Consider the following 25,634-nt stretch of genomic DNA (forward strand, 5'->3'; position numbering starts at 1 on the left):
CCCTCCCCTTGCTCCCAGCTCCCCACTCCCCAACAGGCATAGGTGTGTATTTTGTTCCCCTCCCTTCCCTGTGTCCATGTGTGCTCATTAGTCACCTCCCACTTGTGAGTGAGTACATGCAGTGTGTGGTTTCATGTTCTTGTGTTAGTTTGCTGAGGATTATGGTTTCCAGCTTCATTAATGTCCCTGCAAAAATATAATCTCAAAATTGCAAAATATAAGTCATACTCACAAAAACATGTCATAAAGAAGTGAAATAATACCTTTAGTGTGTTGAGAGAAAGTATTTGTTTACCTAGAATTCTACATCCAGAAAAAGGAGCTTTTGAAAATAAAGAGGAAATGATGACCTTTAGAGGTAAAGAAGAGATAAAATGTTTACCACTGAAAGACTTTCACAAAAGAAAATTCTATGGAATGCCCTTCAGGAAGAAGGACAATCATGTCAAATGGATAGATCTTAGAGACAAGAAGAAATAGTGAGTGCAGAGATGGTTGTAATTGTTACAGGCAGTTAGACAAGCCTAAGCCGGGCAGGTGTGGGCTCCCTCCAAACACCCACCAGGATTGTCAGATCATCATCAGTTGATGGTTCAGCAGTCATCATATTGCCTTTCTCGAAATGATAATTTAGCAGCCAGCACCAGGGAGAGACAACCTTCTGATGGCCCACAGCTGTCACACTGAAGTGTTAATTGAACACAGGCGCCTGGGAAAGGGAATTTCCCAAACAGAGAAAAACTCTTCCTAAACACACTGTGTAGGCTCACCAAGCATAAGGAGGGCATTGTGCCTGAGGGTAGCCCACCCTAAGGGAAGAATCATGGGAAAGGTGCTCAAGAAGCAGAGGTGGGACAGAACATAAAGTCCTAGGATCAAGGTTAAGTACTGCATCTGTCCTTCATGTTTCCTTCTTGGGGAAACTTTCTCTCCAAGTGTACTTTCCTTTCTTTCCTGCTTTAAATATTTTTATTAAACTCCTTTAAATAAGCTTTTTAATAACTCCTGCTCTGATACTTGCCTCAGTTTCCTTTTCTGCCTTATGCCCCTCAATTGAAATCTTTCTTCTGAGGGGGCAAGAATTGTGGTTGCTGCAGGCATGTATGGATTTTCTGCCAGGTAACTCAGGTGCCTTCTACCCCTAATATAATGATCTAGGTAAACCTAACAAAACTGACTGTGTAAAACAATAATTATAATGTCTAGTTTGTAGCTTTAAGAAACAAGGCAAAACGTAAACACTGACAACTATTGATACGACTCCGATGACTGAGGGAACACCAGGGTCCCTTGCCTCGTGCTGATTTAGATAAGATGACACAGACACACGTGGAGTGGTTTTAAGTGGTTTTAAGGAGCAGAGAGTTTAATAGGCAAGAAAGAAGAAAGAAGCTCCCCATATAGAGAGAGAGGGAGGGAAGCTATAAGCAGAGAGAGAGGAAACTCTGAGTGTGGAGGAAACAGTCAGTTATATTAGGAGGCTGGAGGAGGTGGTGTCTGATTTGAATAGGGCCCAGGGGATTGATTTGACCAGGTATGTCATTCACGTAGCTGCAAAAAATCTGGCCCTCATACCCTATCCTTTTAATATGCAGATGCAGGGCACCATGATGTCCTGCACATGTGGGGTTATCTGGGGGTGGCCATTATGCTTGGCAGATGGGGTGACAAGAAGAGTGAAGGAATCACCATATTGGCTGGACCCAATTTTTAATGGCCAGCATTTGCATATCCAAGCTTGCCGGCCTGGCCCTTCCAACCACTTTTCTGCTAGACAAAAAATGTTTCTGGAGCTGCTTTCAAAGAAAGAAAATCTTTCCAAGGACCCCTTACCTTTTCTATCTGTCTAAAATACATTCTTAATAACTCCTATAATATTTCCCCTGAGGAAATGTCGCCCTAACTGCTGTTAGGGGGTTTTGGGTGACAACTCCTTCTGGCTACTTCCTGCTGAAAAGGGGCATCGAGTGGGAACAGTAGCTAGGGCTCCTCCTGAGGTCAATCTGAGAGTCTTTGGAAGAATGACATGTCAATATGTGCTTCTCTTTGCAGGACCACTTGTAGTTTGATTGATTCTAGATGAGAGGAAACAATTCGAGTTATAGTACTGAGTATAGAAGATCCAAATATTAATGCAAGAAGGGGCTTAATAAAAGAGCTAACCAATGCCATAAAGAAGACTGGAATTCATGAAAGAGGGATTGTACCCACTCGGGGCTGAAGCTTGCACTTTATCTTAGCCTGTCAATAATTTTGATTTGATCTTTGAGTACCAGTAGATTTTCCTCTACTTTACTAGAGGTGTTAATCCAGAAGCAGCATTTTTTCATTTAGAAGTGCACAGGTTCCTCCTACTTCAGCTGTAAGGACATCGTAGGCCTGTCTATCTTGTGCTACTACTGAGGCTAAAGAGTCTATAGATTGTTGTTGTACCTCTGTGGCACCTATAGTGCCCTTCCATCCTCATTACATCATAATAGAGGTATTAAGAACTGATCTTTCAAGGAGAGGATGCCCATAAGCTGGAATAGACCTCTGGCTATATAATTTTGCATCCATGGTTTTTTTAATATGGGATTTTCATATGCATGCCTTCCCCAGTCTGCCCTTTCAGTTAAATCTACGTATTAGGGTATAGAAATGAAAGACCTCTTTGTCCAGTATATTTGAGATAGTGTTGTTTCTAGAAAAGAGTCTACATTGGGGATGTTCCCAGATGATACTGCCATCTCAGTAGAATTCAAAAAATATAAGTCAGAAACTACTGCTACTATAGTACAAGTTCCCTTCCAATGCATTAGGAGGATTAAATGACTTCAGGAGCCACAAAAAATATATATAGCCCCATTCCTTGAAGGGACAATTCTAAGTTGTGGCTTGTGAGAGACACCAGCAGATTTTTCTCATATCTTAGAAGTTTCCCTTCTTTACATGTAATAAGGGCATCCTTGGGATAAGGTTATCCATATTTAGCATAGTCATTTATAATACTGTTTGGTATTTGACATGCCAAGTGAGAAGGGTCCACCTAACAAATGGAGTTTTGAAAAATTAGAGACATAAAATGCTGTGGCCAATAACTCAGATGATCCTTGTGGCAAGAGCTGTCAGTCCAGATGTCTCTAGTTTGTCCACAGATCTGTAAGCAGCTACTATTAGCAAACATCATACAAGGGTCTGGAATTCCATGAGGGGGCGTGTTTGGAAAGATTCATGTGTTATTCTTTACATTATAGTCAAGGTGGTTACTTAAAGCATGCCACTCTCACTGGGACTTCCAACCAGAAGGAGAGACTAGATTCTGACTAGACTAGAAGGCCTACTAGGCCTTCTGATCCTTTTAGATCACCCTTGTTGTGCTCTCCTCCCCCACATCTTTGAACTATCAGCAATTACAAGTGTGATGTTACAGTATCTGAGATCTCCCAAGTATGGCCCTTTCTCACTGTTTTTAAAGCAGAGGGAGGCATTACTCAGTCAACTTTTCCCACCCTGTGGGTGTGAAGCTTATCTTTGGGGAGAGTGGTCTTTGGCACTGGGGACAGAGTGTCCTCCTGAGAGAAGGTAGTTAGGCAGTTGAAAGTGCTCCCATACCATGTCCCATCAGGCATTTCCTGCAGAGATAAGAGTGAAGGGAGAAGAGGATATACTGGAGATGGTGGAGCTAGAGTAGCTGATGGTACAATTGGAGGGGGCCTGAAAGGGTTGGGACATTCAATAGCTGTCTTAGATTGCTTCTCTAGAACCTCCTTTAGCTCTGGGGAATTATTTCCTGTGGGCTTTCCTGCCATGGTTGCTAAAAGAACTGGTTGATTATATAGAACCTGTAAAGGCCTGGGTTGTCTCACAGGGCAAAGAAAGTCTGTACATAAAGGACCTCAATCCATTTGTGCTTCTGCCTGCAGAAAAGTTCTAACTGTTGGATATTAAAATCAAGGCTTCCCCCAGCAGGCTAGATTTGTCTGTCCCCAAGATGGTAAGAAGGCCATGCTCTTGTGTAATAGAATATGAAGTGATTTTTCTTCAAAGTCTCAGGGTCAAAGGAGTCTCAGTGCCTTAAAATACAGTCCAGCAAAGTGTATGCTGAAGACAATGTTATTCATCTAGAAAGAGAAGTGAGAATAAAAGCATCCTTTTAGTCTCCTTGCTTTCCCTGTGTGACCCAGGGTGGAGAAGAAAACAGTGGGGGTGTCCACCCAACTATTTTCCTTCCCTAGTTCCTGGGTCCTGGCACCCTGTTAAATGTACCGCCCATGACTGTAGGCGTGACCCTCCAAACCATGACACCAGAGGAACTAGACTTTTGAGACCTGGTCATACTTTCCCAAGTAGTCCTAGTCCTCTGCCTATTATTTTCCTTTGACCTCCTAAACTTGTGAGACCTGTATGCCTCCCTAAAAATAAAATGGATCTCAGGAAACACTGTATAATTGGGCCCTTTTAATGGAGGGGGTGTGCTATATTGAATTCTATATCCTGCCATTATGACCTGTGCTAAAGGATTTACTCTTTAAAAAATGGTTCCAGTTAACTTCTGGACTTAAAATTCCCTTACTAGTTAAGTACTGTCTTAACTGGAGACAGAATAGGTGCCTTAAAGGAACATAGGAACCTAATGGCCACTTTCCTGCTGATGGGACAGTATTAAGACTAAAATTTGGCTACGGAAGACATTTAACTCCTAACTGTCAAAAGCAGAATTTTTCAGTTCATGGAAGAGGCTTACAACCTGATTTCTAGTGGTGCAAAAGGAAGCTACATGTTACCATAAAAAAAGTGCCTCATGAAGAAGATTTCTAGGTGGCTTAGAAATACTATGTGCCCACTAGAGAAGCAGTAGAGAGAGACCTGGAAATGCCATGTACTCTCCAGGCCAAGGGCAGAGAGAGAGAGAGGAGAGAGAGAGAGAGAGAGAGAGAGAGAGAGAGAGAGAGAGAGAGAGAGAGAGAGAGAGAGGCTCATGGTGGGTTGTGGGGAAACCCTCTGTTCCTAGAAGATTGCAACAGTATACCTGATTTACTAAATTTCCACACATTTGACACACAGAGTAAGAGACTGCAGATAGAAAAAAGAAGGAGAGTTTTGTGACAGGATAGTTGGAGATTCTCTGCCAATAGCCAAAATGGGCTGTTGGAGGCTGGGTTTGGTCCGGAGGCCTTTGAAAAATGCCAAGGGGTGCCCTGGCCAGAAATTCTCAGTTTCCTCAGAACTTTTCCCAGCCTTGCATGATGGCGAGGTTTTCCCATGAAAGGAAACTGACTGAAAACATGGCCAACATACCTGATGACCCGTGAGTATTAGAGAGTTCTCCATATTCTCACCAGCAAGTCTGACATCCAAGTCTTTAGAGCAGCAGGCACGATAAGACTGTTTAACCAACTGATGGATGCCCATTGATTGATTTGATTTGATTTTTAAATAGAGAAAAGTAGCACCTTAAAATGATAGAATAGATTTTAAGCTCACTCCCATACTTAACACTCTGATGAACGCTGCACCTTAGTTTCCTGGTCAATGCACTAAAATGAAAAGGCTCTGCTGACTAACACCAGGGTCCTTTGCCTCATGGTGATTTAGATAAAAATGACACAGACACACATGGAGTGGTTTTAAGGAGTGGAGAGTTTAATAGGCAAGAAAGAAGGAAGAAGCTCCCCCTTACAGAGACAGAGGAAAAGGGGCTCCAAGCTGAGAGAGGAAACCCCAAGAGTGGTGGTAAACAGTTAGTTATATTAGGAGGCTGCAGGAGCTGGTGTCTGATTTGCATAGGGCCCAGAGGATTGTTTTGACCAGGTATGTCATTCATGAATCCCACAAAAAATCTGACCCTCCCACCATAGCCTTTTAATATGCAAATATAGGGCACCATGATGCTCTGCATAGGTGAGGTTATTGGGGGATGGTCATGATGCTTAGCACACAGGCTGACAAGGAGAAGAGGGCAATAATCACATATTGGATAGACCCAGTTTCTAATGGCTAGTATTTGCATATTAAAGCTTGCTGATCTGGCCCTTCAAGTCACTTTTCTGCTAGACAAGAAACATTTCTCGAGCTGCTTTAACAGAAAAAAAAACCTTACCAAAGACCCCTTATCCTCCACATCTGCCTAAAACAATTTCTTAATAACTCCTATAATACTGTTAGTGTTTACTTTGGGAGAAGTGATACTGTAATTAATACAGCAAGACATTTACATTTGGGAAGAGAGTAAATACATTGAGTAACTTTGGCTGTGTTAAATTTCAGTGTGAGAACATCAAGGAAAAAAATCTCGAAAAATAAATCTAAAGAATCTAAGATCCAAGGTAATGGAAGGAAAACATGGAACAAGAAAAAGAGAGCACAGGAGGAGTAGCACAGAGGACACAGGTAAGTTAGTTTCAATATTGTTTATCTTCAATTGGATAATTAGATCTCAAATGTTTATTGACTTAATAAACAAGTAAACAAATAAATTGGTCAAAGGAAGACTTTGCATAGACCACTGACGAGAATCTGTCATGAACCAAGGAGTATGATTAATCTAATTCTGTTTACCTGAGAGTTTTAAAAGATGAATAAATACATAAATGAATGAATAAATAAATATCAATTAATCCAAATGAAATTAAGAAAGAGGAGGGAAACAGAAGCATAAGAGGCAAGCAGAAGCGTAATATAAAAGAATAAACACAAATGTGTCAGTAATCACAATAAATATAAAAACACTAAATATTCCAGTTAAAAAAAATAAAGACTTTCAAACTACACTAAAAGTACTATAATGTATGTTCTTTCAAAGAGACAAATATAGACTGTAGACACATTGGTAGATTTTTGTCTATAGATTTTAGACACATCTAAAGCAACTTACTAACTTATGAAGAAATAAAAGAAAGGAACAGCTCTGTAACAATGAAAGAAATAGAATTCAAAATTTCTGATTTTCCAGTTAAGAAACCCTAAGTCCATATGAACATGCAAGTGACTTCCATTAAACATTCAACAAGAGTCTAATTTCAGTTTTCCATGAAATATTATGAGTGGGAAAATGGATAACAGGCTAGCTTTGATGAAAAAAAAAAACTAGAAAAAGAACAGTAGGAGAAAGAAAAACTTATGAGTTAAACTTATTCTTAGGCACTGATGTTAAAAGTTCTAAAAGAGAAAAAAGCAAAACTAAATTAATAATGCATTTTTAAGAGAAAATGTAACATAACTAAAATGAACTTTTCAGGAATGTAAGATTGGTTAATTATTATAATCAGTTTATATAATTCACCTTATGGAGTAAACAAGAAAACAATATAAGCTTCTCAATAAACACAAAAAGATTAATAAATTTGACATACAATTTTGATACAAACTCTTAGCAAACTAGAAATAGAAGAGAACCTCCTTAGCCTATCTACCAGGGAACCTCTAATAAATATAATACTTAATGGTAAACCACCAACAGCCTCTTCTCACGATGAGGCACAAAATGATGCTGTTCATTATTGTTATTTTTATTCAATATTGTAGAGAATTCCCTATCTTGGGGTTAGCAAACTGTGGCCCATTAACCCAATCTAGTTTACTGTCTGTTTTTATGTGGCCCATGAACGAAGTGATTTTTTTATTTTTAAATGGTTGGTAAAAAATCAAAAGAATATTTTTGACACACGAAAATTATACAAAATTTAAATTTAACTGTCCATCAATGATGTCTTGTTTCCTTATGTATCATCTATTTTGATGCTATAACTACAGACTTGTATACTTGCAACAGACCCCGTATGGACCACAAATCCTATCTGGTCCCTTACAGGAAGAGCTGCATGACCTCTGCTTTGGTTGGCAGAAAGACAACAGATTAATTAGTTAATTAATTGAAGTTACCAAAGTTTAAAAAAAAAATTTAGCTTGCTTTGGTATAATTTACATACAATAAAATTAATCAACTTTAAATGTACAATTAATTGTGTTTTGAAAAATACAGTTTTGTAGTCAGCACCACAATCATGATATAGAACATTTTTTATCACACCAAAAAGTTCTCATATGTTCTTTATCTATCAGTCCTCTTCCCTTACATCCAGCCCCTGAATGTCTCTGATCTGCTTTCTTCATTTTCTAAAATTTCATATAATGATATACTGTGACATCTTGTTTTTGAACTTTTTCCACTTAGCATAAAGCTTTTGAGATTTATCAATTTTTTTGTGCTGTGTCAGTAATTATTTCCTTTTTATTTATGATTAGTATTCTATTTGTGTAGAAATAACTGAATTTATTTATACATTTCACCATATGAAGAAAATAGGTAGTTTCTACTTTTTGGCATTATATATTAAATATTCTATAAGTATTTGAGTACAAACTTTTGTGTGAATATATGTTACATTTTCCCTAGGAAAAATATCTAGAGATAAAATGCTGATTCATATGGTAAAGGTGTGTTTAGTTTTATTAGAAGCTGCCTAACTGTTTTTCAAAGTGGCTGTGCAATTTTCCATTCTCAACAGCCACGATTAAGCTTTCTAGTTGCTTTATTTATTTGCCAGCAGGTGGTACTGTAATTTTTTTTAATGTTGCCATTCCAGTGTGTATGTAGTGATAGCAGGTTGTTGTTATTTGCATTTAGCTAATGACTAATAATGCTGCATCTTTTTATGTGCACATTGGCAATTTTTGTATCTTCTTTTGTAAAGTTTGCCTAATTGTAAATGGGATATCTGTCTTTTATTATTGAATCATAGGTGTTCTTTCTATATTCTGGATGTAAGTGTTTTATTAGACATACAGTTTACAAACATTTCCTCCCAGTTTGTGACTTGACATTTCATTTGTCTAAAAAGTGTCTTTTGAAGAGAAAAAGGTTTTAATTTTGATAAAGTTCAATTGACAGATTTACTTTGCTTTTTGTGCCCTACAAGAAATCTCTTTGCCTAGTCAATGGTCTCAAATATTTTTCACTGCTTTCTTCTAGAATTTTTACAGTTTTAGCTTTTATCTTTAGTTATATTTAATCAGCTCTTCCATTTAGTTATCAATTTTGGGTTGATTTTGTACATGGTGTGAGGTAAATTTCAAAGGCCCTTATTTGGCATATGGATATCAAATTGTAACAATTCACATTACTTGTTTCTCACTGAATTACCTAGTCATTTTTGTAAAAAAAAAATGGTCTATAAGGGTCTATTTATTTATTATTTATTTATTAACCATCTATTCTGTTCTATTGTTTAACACATCTTTTTGTAGTCTAACATTGCACTGTCCCACGACTGTAGTTTTATGGTAAGTCATTAAATTACTTAATGTCTTCCAGCTTTGTTCTTCTTTTTCTAATTGGTTTTGACTTGTCTATATCCCTTGGCTCTCCATATACATATTAGGATCATTTTATTAATTTCTCCAAAGAGTTTGCTGACATTGTGGCTGTGATTGCATTTAACCAACAGGTCAAGTGAGAAGGAACATTACCCTAGCAATATTTAGTCTTCCGACCCATGAACATGGTGTATCTTTACATTTATTCAGGCATTCTTTAATTTCTTTCAGAAAATTTTTTGTAGTTTTCAGGATATGTGTCTATTATTCTATCCTGGCCAGAAATTGAAATGGCAAAAGTATAAGGCTGAAAGGCAGAAAAAAATACAAAACTTGTAAAAGACAGAAACAGTCAAGACATTTCAAAGAACACAATTAGGTGGAGGTCATCAAGCTCTGCTACAAAGTTATGTGAATTTACAACCATGCAGTGTTGGTATGGGGTTATGAAAATTAAACAGTGTGATGTAATAGAAAGCCTAGGAGCTGATCTTCATGGATTTGGAAATTTGATTTATGACAGAGTAGTCACAGCAGGTATGTGTGGAAAGAATTGCTTAACAATAAATAGTGCTGGGAAGACTGACCATTCATATGGAAATATAGATTCTCATATCACACCTTTTACAAAATTAATTCTCAGAGGATTGATAACCTAAACTGTACTACATAGTACTGATAAGAATATAAACTGCAAAATGTTGGTGTCTCAACACAATAAAAGTTTATTATTCGTTTTTCAAAATCAGTGTAGGTATTCCTGGTCAGAAGGTAGCTTTTGTCCACACAGTGATTCAAGGACCCAAACTCCTTTCAACTCATGGCTCCTCCATTGCCCAGCACCTCAGAGGCTTCCTTTTAATCACCCTCTTTTTCTGTTCCAGTGGCAATCACTGTTCTCTGTTCTCTCCATTGATCCAGTTGTAGATATTTATGATATGGCTATTTAGGGACTAAAAGACAATTTATGTGGCTACTGTCCCCAACCTCAAAACATAAAGACAAAGCAGATTAAAGATAGCTACAAAACAAAATAATTCTTCAGGAAGAAAATAAAAAAATAGGAGACAATAGTCAAACAAATTTCAAAATCCTGCCATGTAGGCATTAGAAAGACTGTTCCCTGACTACAGAGGAAGTTCCTTGATGAGACTCAAGTCTGTTCTCTAGGAGAAACTTCCTCTCCACTCTTCTCCACTATCCCAGAGATTCTTTTTACTTTTTCTCCTCTAAGACAGTTTTCAAGCTTTTAGCAAGCATCAGAATCACCTGGAGGGCTTACAGCACACATGGGTGGGCCCCATCCATAAGTTTCTCATTCAGTGAGTCTGGGTAATGTGCGTTTCTAACATTCTCCTGGGTGATTCTGATGCTGCTGGCCTGGGGACCACATGTGGAGAGCCCCGCTGCCTAAGACCCCATCTGAAATGAGCTTTGAGGGGTCTGCCCTCCTTGAGAGGGCTGGATCTTCTCTGCTAGCTTCTTGCTGGGGCAGGTTTGGAGGCATGAGGGCTATTTTATAGTCACAGGCTTTTTAAAGCCAGATTGCAGTTTATTCAACAATATAATTCTCACAGGCACGGTAAACTTCTCATCTATTTGATTCCAATAAATCCCAGGTATGAATAACCACATTCATTCTTCCCTAGACATAATTCTCAATCCGATTTATGTCTTTGCTTTTTGCTCCCTATATCCCACCATTGCCTTTCTTATCAATGTAATGGCAGGTACCTTGAGACCATCTCATAAAATAACCTTGAGTTGGACAGAAACAATCTTAATTTGATCTTTGCCACAAGGCCTAATCCTTCTGTGTAACTGAGAATTCCTAATGAGTCTTTGTTGCTCTAAGTTATTTTTTCTGTCTAATTTTAAAATCATGGTTTAGAGTACAGAAATAGCTTTGCTAATCCTTGAATCTCCAAATTTCTGGACTTTCTCCACTCCTTTCCATCTCTGCTCTCAAGACAACAACGACTTCTTGCTTGGACTCATCTTTTTCTTTTTATACCTTGAGATAAGAGTGAGTAGAAACCAACACACACTCACATTTTTAGCTCTTTCCAATTACCTCCTGCAGAGCTACATAGCTACAAGGCATTTGGTCTGCTTTCAAAATTACAGCAGGCACCATTTTATGCTACTGCATAACAGAGCTCTCCATATTTCTGTCTTGCTTTATGTTTTTCCTTGCTTTCTATTACCATCCACGATGTCAAGGCCACATATTTTAGAATTAGTTAAGGTAGCTTTCCACTTCTAGATACCAATTTCTACATTGGTTAGGGTAATAATACCACTTGATGAAATAAATAGCCAAAAACTTAGTGTCAACACAATAGAAATCCTTTTTTTGCTCAAGTGGCTGCTGAATATGGGTGTTCCTGGTTGGCAGGTGTCTTAGGTCAGGCTGCTGCAACAAACTACCATGGACTGGGTGGCTTACGAATAACAGAAATTTACTTCTCACAGTTCTGGAGGCTGGAAGTCTGGGATCAGGGTGCCAGCATGGTTGAGTTCTGGTGAGGACCTGCTTCTTAGTTCATAGAAAGTTATCTTCTTGTTGTTCTTTCTGGGGTCTCTTTTTATCAGGGCACTAATCCCATCCAACAGGGATGACCTAATCACTTTCCAAAGGCCCCACTTCCTAATACCATCATACTGACAGGCTTTAAAATACAAATTTCAGAGGAAGAGAAGCAGTCAGTCTATAGTAGTAGCCTATTCACCTACACATTGTCATTCAAGGGTCTGTGTTCCTTCCACTTGTGGCTTCATTGGATCCTAGGATCCCAGAGTATTTGCATCTTTGTGGATGGGGAAGGAGAGAATTGATACCCTTCTTAAATAAGCACTACATTACGTTACTCATATTCCATTAACAAGAACTAGTAACATGATCCCATCTAGATGCAAACAGGGGTTAACTAATCACTGACTGAGCAACTTCTTCCTGACGATTCTATCTTCTGAAGAAAAGAGGCACAAACACTTGGTGGACAGTTAGCCTTCTTTACCACAGATACAAGAGTGCATAACACTTTAGATGACATAGGACACTATTTTAAGAATCTGGGGAAAAAAAGAATTTTTTAAATAAATGACAGACAACATAAACCACAAATAAATTATTGATAAACTCAACTACATAAATAAAGCATTAAGAACTTCTATTCATCAAAATATACCACAAGGAGAGCAAAAAGACAACCTTTAGACCAGGAGAAGATGTTTGCAATACAAAGCCCTGACCTTACATATCCAGAAGATATAAAGGACTCTTACAAATGAATAAAAAGACAAATGGTTCAGTAGAAACTATAGGTAAAAATATATCGATAGATACATGAAAAGTTGCTTAAACTCATTAGAATTCAGGGACATGAAAGATTGAGCTACAGAGAACTGCCATTTCGTATCTATCAGGTTGGTACATGTTTAAAAGCTGGATAATATGAAGTATTGGTAAGGTGGTGTGGTGTAGTAAACTCTTTTTCTAGTGCTGTTAGGAAGGAACATTTACACAACAATTTGGAAAACAGTTTGGCATTACCTCATACAGGTAGTGGGTACAAGGGTATTTGTTTTCTCATTCTTTTAAATTACACACACACACACACACACACACACGTAATTTATTTCACAATATAAATATTTAAAACAATAATCTTTTGAGAATATGACATAAGAATTGTAGAAAAGGTGATTTGAAGTCATGCCATAACTGCACTGGACATATTCTGCAACACTTGATCCCTCTTCTTTATCCTAGTTTCCTCTTTGGAATTATTTCTTTCCCCCATCATCATATAAGTAGTGGATAGCCTAGCTTCTTAGATTAATATGAAATAGCAGTTCCAAACCAATCCACCTGATCATCTTAATCTTCTGCGGGTTGGTGAATAAGGGGGTGACAGTGCCACGCCATGACCTCTTTTCCATCTCACCCCCCAGTCCTCTGGAGGAAGCACACCTTCTGTTTGTGTCAAAGGGGTTAATTAATAAGACTTGGTGTCACTTCCAATAATTACTAGGAATTAAAATTTACAGAAGGCACAACGAGGGCCTGGCAGCTGTGCCAAAATAAATCTGCCTCTGATCATGCAGCCGCAGCTGTTACATCTCAGAACACATTTTCCAAATCACCTTTGCTTTTTCAAAGCCCAAGCATGAGTATGACCAGATTCCCAAAGAGTTCCTTGGACTTGGAAATAGGAAGATGGGCCCCACAACACACCATATGGATCTACCCTATGGCCTTCAAAATTGAGAGGACTCATTTATCATTTTTCATAAGAGTGAATTTCAAGCCTTTTATCCAGCAGCCAGAATTTAAGACCATACATAAACTCTTCTTTGTTAACTTGCAAATGGAAATAATGAATTATTATAATAGACTATAATATGTAGCCTAAACAAGACAGTTCCCTCCCAGCACAGAGAAATAGGTTGAAAACTAAAGTAGAGGTTTGCACCTGTCTTTGTGCAACATGAGGTGAAGTCATCCTAGAATCCCCTGGAATCCTCATGGCCCTCCAGAAACCATTTTAAATGTTAAATTGAGAACACAACCACTCCTTTTAAAATCCTTAGGCAAAATTATGCTTCCTAATTGTACATTACCTTGACTCCAATGCCAGAAACAAAACAACCACTAGAGGGCAGAGAATCTTATTAAAAATGAAAGTTCCTGAAAGAACGGAAAGCTTGAAATGCCTTCTTAGCCAAATATATTCATTTCTGAGAAAGGCACCATGAGGATGGGTTGTTTATATTTATACAATATCTTTCTACAAAATATGAGTCTTCAAAGGAATATAAATCAAACTGGCAAAATTAGTAAATTTACATATTTTTTTCACCAATGAAGTGCAGTTCCTAACTTGCCATATAATTCAATTAACCCAAAGAAACGTAATGTCTATTAAAGACTGCATGTTAGAAAACCAACACCTTCCTAATTTGCTGTGCTTAGAAAATATTCTAAGGAAGCCCTAAACCAAAAGAGATGGTGGGATATATTGTGGAAATTTTATTTGGGAAAAGCAGGATCCTGTTTTAGGAATCCTAATTTTCCCTGGGCTTGTTGGGATATAAGGTAATGACCATGTGGCTAGTTAATCCTTCAACTGGTTGATTTCTGGCTCTTGTTTGCATTGATGGAGGTGGTTGTTATCGGTGGTGATATTCATCTTGTATCTCTGTGTGTCTTTCTCTCCAGAATGAAAGAAATGCTTTAGGGTCCTGCTTCATGACCAAAAGGAATTTCTAGATCAAGCTACAACTTCCCTCACCAACAACATTCCCTCTGTGTCTGCTGAAGTACAAAGTATCTCCATATAATCAAAATCCCTGTGAGTTACAAGCTAACCCAAATGAGCATTGATACATAAAGAAAAAAATAACCTACACTGAGGGTGCACCTGCCTAGTAAAGAATGGAGCTGAGTATGTGGGCTGAAGAGGAGATGCTTAGGGAAGTTTTTGTGTATTCCAACTGGCAATCATTAGTTTCAAATCTGCAGGAAGAATGAAAGTCAGGAGAGAAATTGTGAAAAAAGAGTAAAAAAGAAAATCTTGTGAGTTATTTGGTTAAATGGAACTTGTGGAAGATTAGAAAAACAAATAAAAATGAAAAATGAACCAAAGGAGATACCCCATTCTAATTGAGTGTATGTGGAAAAAAAATTTAACATGGAAACTGCTGTTATGGCTGTCTTTGAGAATAGTAACATGGATGAAGTGCAATTGGAAGCTTTTGAATGGAACTCTCATCTTCAGCAACACATCAAAGAATTCCCTGAAAACTCACATAAAATCCCCTTGGATGCCAGAGGGATCTCAAGTAAGCAGAATTCACAAGGAGTAAGTTTCCTCCTAAAAAGCAATATGTGTGCTTAATTCTATACTTGGCTTGGTGTGTACTACCGTGGAGATATTTTATTTAGAAGTAAGTGAGAGAAGCTGTTAAACCGTGTAATAAGGATGATAGTAATAATTATGATGATGGTGACAAGGAGAACAAACTCCTTGTAGTTCTCGGTTGTAAGCCCTTTCATTTATTAACTCATTTAACCCTTATAACAATTAACCCAAAAAATGTAATGTCTATTAAAGACTGCATGTTAGAAAACCAACATATAATTTCTATGAACTGGAAATTATTATCTTGGTGTCTATTTTATAGAAGGAACTAAATTGAACCACAGGGAGATTAGGGGACTCACCCAAGGTCACATGTATAGTAAATGGTGGAAGTGGAGCTGAACTCAAGCAAGTCTGTTTCAGGGGCTACACTTTTAACCATTGGTTGAGCTGCTTTGGTAAACAATAAAAATGCTATATTTGCATTTTTTTTTTAGTACTTATGGTTGTGTGAGTAAAATGTAGAAATCTGTAAGCCCATGTAGTTCAGGTGTTTCAGACCAGCTGACCTGGATCCCTATGCAGGTTAAGAAGTTCGCCTCATGTATGGTGAACATTAAATTGATGTTGTCTTCTTGTTTTCTCTACACATTATCATCAGATTATGTATTTTAAAATATGCAGTAGTACCTCAAATATTTAATTTTAAGAAAACAAATCTACTTATGACAATATTAAATGGAAATCCAGGTGATATGGTTTGGATCTGTGTCTCATGTTACACTATATCCCCAATGTTAGAGGTGGGGCCTGGTGGGAGGTGATTGGATCATCGGGGTGGTTTCTCATTGTTTAACACCATTCTGTTCATGCTGTCATCACAATAGTAAGTTGTCATGAGATCTGGTTTGCAGCACCTCCTCCCTCTCTTTCTTCCTCCTGCTCCAGTCACATGAAGTGCTGCTTCCCCTTTGCCTTCTGCCATGATTGTAAGGTTCCTGAAGCCTCCCCAAAAGCCAAGCTGATGTTGCCATGCTTCCTGTACAGCCTGTGGAAAGCCAATTAAACCTCTTCTCTTTATAAATTACCCTATCTTGGGTATTTCTTTATAGCAATAAGAGAACTTACTAATACACCATGTTAAAAGAGAATCCTCCACAATTTCGCAGATTCTTGTTACCTGGAAGGGGTTGTTTCAGCCACTGGTGTCACCTACTCAACAGGTCATCTCCTCCTTTATTATCTCTTCTTCATTCCCATTTTCCTCTTCCTTTTCTAGACTTTTCCTTATACTGAAGAATTGTATAAAATTTATTTTCGCCAAGAAGTTCAGAAACTTTAACAAGGCTGATGTGATGAAGTGTTGGGTCTTTCTTTGAAAGTAAGTTTTTTTCCCATTTATTATTTTAAAATAGAACATAGGCCAGGCACAGTGGCTCACACCTGTAATCCCAGCACTCTGAGAGGCTGAGGCAGGCAAATCACTTGAGGTCAGGAGTTTGAGACCATCCTGGCCAACGTGGTGAAACACTGTGTCTACTAAAAAAAATTCAAAAATTAGCCAGGTGTGATGGCACATGCCTGTAGCCCCACCTACTTGGAGGCTGAGGCATGAGAATCACTTCAACCTGGGAGGAGGAGGTTGCAGTGAGTTGAGATCATGCCACTGCAATCCTGCTTGGGAGACAGAGCGAAACTCCATCTTGGAAAAAAAAAAAAAAAAGAATCTTAATTAAAAATTCAATGACTTTGATCAAACCTAAAGAAATTCTTAAACCAAAAAAAGATTGAGGGAGAATTTGTGTGGCTCCGTGTGCATTGACATAATTTGCCTATTCTTGTACTCCCTGCAAAAATTAAATGCTGTAATGCATAAGTTTTCTATTTAATCAAATCATACACATTTAAGGCTTTTGCTTAGCAAATTTATCTGATTATCAGCTTGACATTTTTAAAATTATTTAATCATTAAGATAATCCTTTAGACCCTAGCTCTCAAAGTGTGATCTGCCTATCTCTGAAGGTCTTCTGAATTCTTTTGAGGGATCCACGATGTCAAAGCTATTTTTGTAATACTACTAAAATGTGTTTTGTTCTCACTGTTTGTCATTTACCCGGCTTATGCAAATGTAATGGTGGGTTTAACTGCTGGTCCTATAGCACAAAGCAAGATAGTGGCACCAAACTGTGCTGATAGTCATCACATTCTTCACCTCCACATACTTGCAGCAAAAAAGGAATATTTCAATCTCACTCAAAATGTTCCTAATGAAGCAGTAACATTTATTATTAATTTTTAAAACATCTAGATTCTGAAATGAACATGCTTTTAAGGTTGTGTGTGACAAAATGGGGAGTATGTTTAAAGCAGTTCTGTATTCTTCAATCTATAGCTGTCTTGTGCTGAAGCACCTTGTGCAATTTTTTAAGTTGCAAGCCGAACTAGCTGCTTTTTTCATGAAACATTTTTTTGAAAGAATGACTAATAGACAAACAGTGCTTTTCAGACTTCTGCATTTGGCCAAGAGTTTTGGAAAATCAACAAAATGCACCTGTCATTTCAAGGAACACCAAACTAACAATATTTGTTTCCAGTGATGAAGTTCAAGCTTCCATGTGAAAATTAGAATTATGGAAAATTTATGTCTCATGAGTTTGACAGCTTCCCAATTTTTAAAGGCTGTTCTGATGACATTTGTGGTAATATTAGCAAATGTCATTTTTTGGCATTGAATAATAAAATATGTCAATATTAGGAAACTGTTAAACCAATAGGTTCCAAATGACCAATACATAAGAATCAAAAATCAAACAAGGGTAAAGATCTATTTCAAGTGAAGATAGGCAAAAATTTTAATGTAAAAGACATGAAAAGTTGTTTCAGATATTCCACATTGCAACTAATTTTTAAGAAAGATTAGAAAGATTAGTTGTTGAGTTTTGGTGTTATATCAGAGAAGAAGGTCAAAAATTATCTGAAATGACTTCTAAAATACTCCTTTTATTTCCATGTGTTTCAACCAAAACAGCATATTTAAGCTACTGAATTACAGCCCATCTGTCCTCTGTTAAGCCAAACATTAAGGAGGTTTGCAAAAACTGTAAAACAATGCCACTCTTCTTACTAGTATTTATTGCTTTGATAAGTCTTATTTTTTATAAATAGACATTATTTGTGCCACTGTGTAATGGGTTTATAATTCTCATTTTTAAATAATTTAAATTTTTTCTGTTTTAATTTCTATAATGCTATGCAGTGATAGATATTAGTCACATTAACCAAAGCTCTTCTAAGTCCTCAATACTTTTTTATGAGTGTAAAATAATCCTGAGACCCAAAAGTTTAAGAAATTCTGCTTTAGATATCTAGTCTTAGTGGCTGTAAGCTACACGCCTTCCCAGGTCTGAAGTGCCATGCAGCGGTGCAAAGACCATAAAGTTATTGTCAACAGACTTGAATCTGATCATGACTTACCCATTTACCAGCTCTGTGATCTTAGATAACTAACTTGGCATCCCTGAGCCCTTAATTCCTATACTTGTAAGATGGATATAATAACTTCTTAGAAGGTTAGACAGTTTGTATGAGTTGCCACAGGTAATGGGTCTATTCCAATGTCTGTAATATAGTTGGCAATAAATACAAACAGGTCCCTTCTGTTTCCCCAGGTGCCTATATCCATTCTACAATTACATTGTATTGCCTTTAAATCCCTTAATTTTCCTACCAATATTACAACAAAGAAACACTTGCTTATTTCTTACATAATTCATACCTTCTCTAAATCCCTTCTTTTGGCAACTTTTCTAACAAAATTAATACACACCTATGTAATACATAGGTATGTGTTATATGTATTATACATATATATAATACATATATGTGTGTGTGTGTGTGTGTGTGTATATATATATATCTCTCTCTCACAGAAATAAACTGAAGCACAGATAGTAACTAAGATCATACAAACAATAAGCATTGGAGTCAGAATTTGAATCCAGGCCAGAATGCTGCACAGTACACACTGGTTCTGTATCCATCCAGTTAATATAGGACTGATGGAAAATTGACTTAGTTACATCAATATCTGCTCATTTTAGAAATTACGACAGTTTCCCCTACCTCCTTGCATTAGTCTCTCCACTGCAAAACAGACAGACCCACCATTATTTATGTGAGTAGACCCAACCAACACATTCCTTCCAAATAGTAGCTTTTTGTAACTGGAGTTACTTAAAGACAATCGGATAATTGCTGCTGGTGGATAAATAGAAATAATTTAATATTTTCCTTCCACATAATTGCATTTTAATCAAGGGAAGGACCAATCCTTTATCATTAATTGTTACTTGACAGTTTAAGTTAATGTTAAACTGACAGTTTAAGTTAATGTTAACTTGGTGTTAACTATCTTTAAATTGCCAGGTTTGAACAGAATGTGAAATTGATTTTTGCTTATATCAGCATGTTCGTATCCAACAAATACTGGAACTGTGTTTTTTTTTTTTTAAAGAACATAATTACATAAATGTCTGACACACATTGTATATAAGCTCAAGTAGTAATTTCAAAACACATCATAATTTTTAGAACAGATGTTACAAAGCTGCCAGAATAATCTAAACAAGCCGTTTTTGGGTGCCATGAGAATACTTCTCTTAATTTTTTTCTTTTTTTTTTTCCTTAGGTGTTAAATGAGTGTCATTATTTGTATCATCTCCTGTGCCTAATCAAGTTAATTCATATCACCAAACATTCTTCTACAATAGGACACAACTTTTCTTATTTTCTCCTAGTTTGGTACAATGCTTTATAGATTCATAGAATATTAAAGCAGAAGGGGCCTGAGGGACCATCTAGTTTATCTCTCTAAATTTATAGGTGGAGAAATTACTGGCACTGTACATGGTTCACAATGGTGAGAGAGGCAGGGATCTGGAATGGAGGAAGGATGGGATTTCTTTTTCTAAATTCCATTTTTGACTCTGTTGACCCTCTGTCTTCAGAATTCTTTTTATGTGTGTTTTCTTTGATCCTTATCCCTTTTGTCTGTCTTGATGGCAACTGAAACAGAGGCTACAGATCTTTCTCTTTTATATCCCAAAGTTCCACTCTCGATGCCACCATGGGAAGTGAACTTTTACTGGGGATAATTTGGAGTAATGGCATGAGAGAATTGTGTCTCATCACCATATGGGAGAAGACCTTAAGTTGAATATTAGATTTCTCTCTTCTTAAGTCTCTCAACGATTCTGGCAACTTCTACCTTCTGGTAATTTCCACCATGTTCTTTATATATCTGAAGCTCATCACCAACTTCTCTCTCCTCTGTTTTCTCCCAGCTTCATACTCCCTTTCTGGGGACACACTTCTTTAATCTATCTCTGTGTTCCTGCTAACTCATCCCTTTGAGGCCTCACATTTTGTTAACTTCAGTTTTTCAGTATATTTTCTTAAATAAAAATATTTATTTCCCTAACAGGAACTTTGATGCCAACAACAAAATAATATATATATGTTATATTTTGTACATATTCTATCTTAGCAGAAGTATACTTACGGGGCTTTTTGAACAGCTGGCAAAGTGGTTAATTCTACCAGGGGAGGTCGGTGTCTTAGTCCATTTGGGCTGCTATAATAAAAAAATGTGTATATACTGTGTAGGTTAAACAACAAATTATATTCTTCACAATTTTGGAGGCCAGGACTTCCAAGATCAGGGTGCCAGCAGATCCTGTGTCTGGTGAGCACTCTCCTCCTGGTTTGTAGATGGTTGCCTTCTTACTGTATCCTCACATAGTCAAGAGGGAGATCATCTCTTTTGAGTCTTCAGTAAGGATGCTAATCCCATTCACAAGGGCTCCATTCTCAAATACTATCACACTGAGCATTAGTCTTTAACATAGGAATTTGTAGGGGTGGAGCACAAATAGCCCACCAGAGTCAGATAAAGCAACGTTTTCTCCGGGAAATAAAGGAGGCAAAATTGGGGAGAAAAATATATCAGGCAAACAGACCAGACAGAGGTGAATATAGAACAAGTGGCAAATTGCAGGAGGTAGAGGGTGTCTAAAGTGCATGGTTCCTGTGGCTGGTGGGAGAAAATGATAGGCAGTTGCACACAGTGGTAGATACCAAAAGGTATTCTTATGTTGGTGAGGAATTTACATGGGGATTTTGGGCACTTGAATCTGTTTCTTTAACCTCTCTCCTAATCAGACCTGCTCTCCATCCACTCTGGCACTACCTTAGTTGAGTCTATCACATCTCTTTTTCATACTATTACATTGCTTTAAGGTGCAAAGATGAGAAAGAAGATGAACTTCAGGAAAATAGACCCCTAACTCAGGGTGTTTTAGAGTAAAATTTGTAGAGAAGTAATAAGACTTAAGCTGGAGAGACAAGCAGGGGCCAAGACTTTTTCTAAGGACAACTCTGGCATCCCTCAACTCTCTTTCAGATCCCAGCTAACAAACCATCTACCTAAATGTATTTATGCAAACTCCAGGCAGGAGCATGTTCAATGTGAAAAGCTTTCTTCTGACTCCCCTACAAAGGAAACACAAGCAACTTACAATTCTAGCAAATTTCTAGCATAGTATAAAAGTTTATTACAAAAATGAATATCAAAATGACAATATTTTATTGATAGAGATCAAAGAAACTAGTAGAGAAGCTCTACATTTATGAGAACTGGTTGTAATAATGTTCAGTTATTTGAGACCATCTGTGCGAACATGGAAATAGCCTCATTACATGTAAACACATAATAAAGGTTATTAAAATTTGATTCTCTTTGTACTGTACTCAAAAAGAGAAACAGAAGCTAAGGTATGTTTTCTATGCGCAGAATCAGAGAAACAAGTATATGTGAAAAGATACTGCAGAGTTTGCAAATCTTTTCTGGAATATCTAATGTTTTTATTAGAAAATCCAAGATGCCAAATAGCCCCAGCTTTTGGCCTACCATGCAGAGCTGGCTATGCCCTGCATGGGGATGTCCACGATCATCCAAACAGCAGGCTGCCTTTGGAAGTGCTCTCTGCCCCATCACATGTATACACATGCATGCATATTTTTCTCATACACAGAACTATCCTGCAAAATCTGTTACTCTAAATTTTACAGATGAAGTAAAAGCTTCAGCTACTGAATGAGAGCTCAAGACTATAGAAATGATAAGCCAATATGTAATTCAGGTTCTTGCTTCTCAAAAGCTAGCCTTTTTCTCCTGGCATCTTCCTGTTATGGAATCAGCTTTTCCCATGGGACTTGTAAGCTAGTTAAAGAGCCTTAAAGCCTTTCCCTTGATATATATTGCAAGAAGATAGCAATACTTTGAACCATCTAAACTTGTGATTCATAATTCAAACATGTTCACTATTTACTCATGAAGTTCTTTGAATACTAGCTGTCCCTACTTTGCAGATGTAAGCTGAAACCATGCAAAATGGTTTTAATAATCAATGTGAAAATTATTTTTCTGTAAACTTAAAAAAATTTGTGAAAACATTACTCTTATTGTCAAGTATTATAAATGTACAGAAAATTATGAAAATCATAAAATTAATGTTTAGTATACTATAATTGAAAACAGAAACACTGAGGATGAAAGCATTTTATTAATTTGTAAAAAATTTATTAAGGATACTTTAGGATGTGAGGGCGATCTGGCTGAGACGTCTGTTACCCCATTGATCACCAGGGTTGATGCAGCTGACCTGGCTGGCTAGGCATGTGTCCCCTTCTTCTCTCACCGCTCCATATGCGTCCCTCCCGAAGCTGCGTGCTGGGTGGAAGAAGACGTCCATTCCCGATAGAAGTCCAGCCTTCGATCACAGGTATAGGAGTAGTTGTGCTCCCCTGCTAGACTCTTCACACAAGCTCTCAAGAGTAGTTTAGAGCCACGGTCGACTAGGAGTGAGAACGTGGTTGCCACTTACTTGGCGGCAGGCATGGACACGTGGCACTGCCGGCCTGGTACCAGTGGAGTCAGTGCCTTTCACGATGAGATTAAAAACTTTAACAGGTGGCGCTGGATAATCACAGAGCACTGCTCAAGAAGCAGCAGAGAAAAAAGCATCTTCAGCCATCCATGGTGCAGCCAAATCCGGAAGCCATACTAGGCTGGGCGAAGTCAAGGGCCAACGAGGAGTTGACTCCTTTGGTGGACTCTCATACGCCTCACAGCCATGTTGTCTTCATGGCATTGATGTTCGGGCTGCCTTGAAGTCAGATACTAAAGATTTGGAAACCAAAGTTCATGTTCTTTCATTCAGCTCCCCTGTTCTGGAAGAAAATACTGAAGGAAGTCTTGGTCGGAAAAACACCTTGGATACTGCTTCCAAGCCAGATCTTCAGAAAAGTCTCCAAAAACAATAATATCTCAGTCTGAACTGTGATGAGGAGACTGATGGTGAGAAAGAAGAAGGAAAGAAAACAAGATCCCAGACTACATGTTCAGAAACAAAGACCTAATTCTGTATCCAGCCGGCACTCGACCACAGATGCAGCTGCTTCCGGTTCCGGTGCTGCTGCCCAACCCGGCACATAACGAGCTGGGAGTGAAGAGGACTTTGCTTCCGGTTTCGGTTTTGCAGCCCAACGGCAGCATAACAGACTGGGAGAGGTGGAGGGCCTGGAGGACTTTAGTCCTGACCCTCAAAGTGGTCACAATAAGCTGTCGTATAATCAGGAATAAAAAAAGGAATGGATTGGGGCCTCTGCCCCACTTACTGCATGTACTTGGAAAAAGAAAAAAATCAGAAGACATTTCTTCTTGCAGCTAGAAAGCGGAAAAAGAGCAAAACATCCAACAGCCTTATCTCCACTGATCCAACTGATTTATCTCGTGAAGGAGAAAATTATATTGACCAACTTAGATCCAACCCCAGGGAAACCAAGTTTGCAGCCTATGACTGCGGCGTCTGCCCCATCAAGGCCAGAGTCTGGAGGGAAGGCTCACACTCGGCAAAAGCTGGCTATGGTCTCCTGTGAAACAGGTGTAGTGGGGTCTAAAGGTCCTTGGAAAACGTCTGGGATCATTCCCGGAATGACGGTGAATCATGAGCGGATCCCATTCCAGCCACGAAATAACCACGACAGCTTGCTCTCAAGATGACAGAACTATGGTCTGGGTGCGGGGCCTCAAGCCTGTAATCCCAGCATTTTGGGAGGCAGAGGGGGGCGGATCCGGGCCGAGACTAGCCTGGCCAACATGGCGAAATCCTGGCTCTACAAAAACAGAAAAATTTACCGGCTCGGGAGCCGGAGCCCAGCAGCCCAGGGGGCTGAGGCACGAGAATCGCTGGAACGCGGGAGACTGAGGCTGCAGTGAGCGGAGATCGCGTCACTGCACTCCAGCCTGGGCGACAGAGCGAGACTCTCTCAAAAAACAACAACAGCAAAACACAACACAATAAAACAACAATCCACCCAAAAAACAAAACACAGACAGGTGGCAGGGGAGGCTTTGGAGAGGATTAACCGGTGGACACGAGCCCTCAAGGCCTATGTGGCAGAGCTTTGCGCTTTCTTCTTGGCTCCCTCAAGCCTGCATCATAGACGCGAAAGGTGTTTTGCTAAGTTTTTTGGATTATCAGCACCCCTCCGTGTACTATGTGACTCATAGACCAGTTTGCCCTTCCCAGAATGTATCTGAACCTTGAGATCGCAGTAGTTCTGTGAGCTCCGCTGTCAGCACCGTTCAGCCACAGCCCTCGTGTGCATAACTGTTTGCCAGCTTTGGGAGAGGCACCTGTGGCGGCTGCTCCTGATGATTTCCGTGCTGTGGACTGACCTCTTATCCCTGCCTATTCCTGCACCACGTGAGATAAGCATGTTAAGGAGAGCCAACTGGGAACTATGGAGATCCTTGGCTTGCCCCCACTAACAAGTCCCACCTGCTGAGTGTGGACAAGACTGTTTACATCTCAGGCATACTTCCCCTCAAGTGCCTCCCTCACAGCTGTGCCTGGAAGCCTCACAACTCGTTATCACATCCCCTCCCCCAACTCCCCACTCCCCTTCTCCACACTGTTGTCCTGACACACTGCCTGGCAAGCTACCTTCACTGAACACAGAAGCTAAGACTTACGGTGCGCCTCCTGGACCTCATCCTGTTTCTCCTCCTCCCTCTGATTTAAAGAGATATATCAATAACCTAATTTCACATAATTTCTGTTTGTGTGTACAGGTTATTGGTTTTATATAAGTCCTATTTATACCTTTTATATGTTATAGACATAAAAGTTAATTTCCATTAAAAAAAGAAAGAGTAGGCAGTGCTTACCTTCTTCTCATCATAAAACTTACAACATGGAGCCAGCATCTTTTCAGTGTTTTATCTAATTGTCATACTCCTTTCTAAATTTGGATCAGCTTGCACCATTGTATTCTTTGTGTCTTCAATGTCTTGCAGTATCTCTGAGAACTCCTTTAATGTGAAGTTATCTTCTTACCAGCTTCAC

At 38.5% G+C, this 25,634-nt stretch overlaps 1 long non-coding RNA gene across 1 annotated transcript in view; it reads left to right on the forward strand.

The window, feature by feature from the left end:
- Positions 1–25,634, forward strand: part of LOC105721544 (uncharacterized) — a 39,590-nt gene that overhangs the window by 9,230 nt on the left and 4,726 nt on the right. Inside the window, exon 2 of the long non-coding RNA XR_001108356.3 lies at positions 16,444–16,545. This is a non-coding gene — a long non-coding RNA (uncharacterized LOC105721544). The remainder of the gene's footprint in view (positions 1–16,443; positions 16,546–25,634) is intronic.

The sequence above is a fragment of the Aotus nancymaae genome, unplaced genomic scaffold (genome assembly GCF_030222135.1).
Source record: "Aotus nancymaae isolate 86718 unplaced genomic scaffold, 86718_ANA_hifiasm-v0.15.2.pri h1tg000048l, whole genome shotgun sequence".
NCBI lineage: Eukaryota > Metazoa > Chordata > Mammalia > Primates > Aotidae > Aotus > Aotus nancymaae.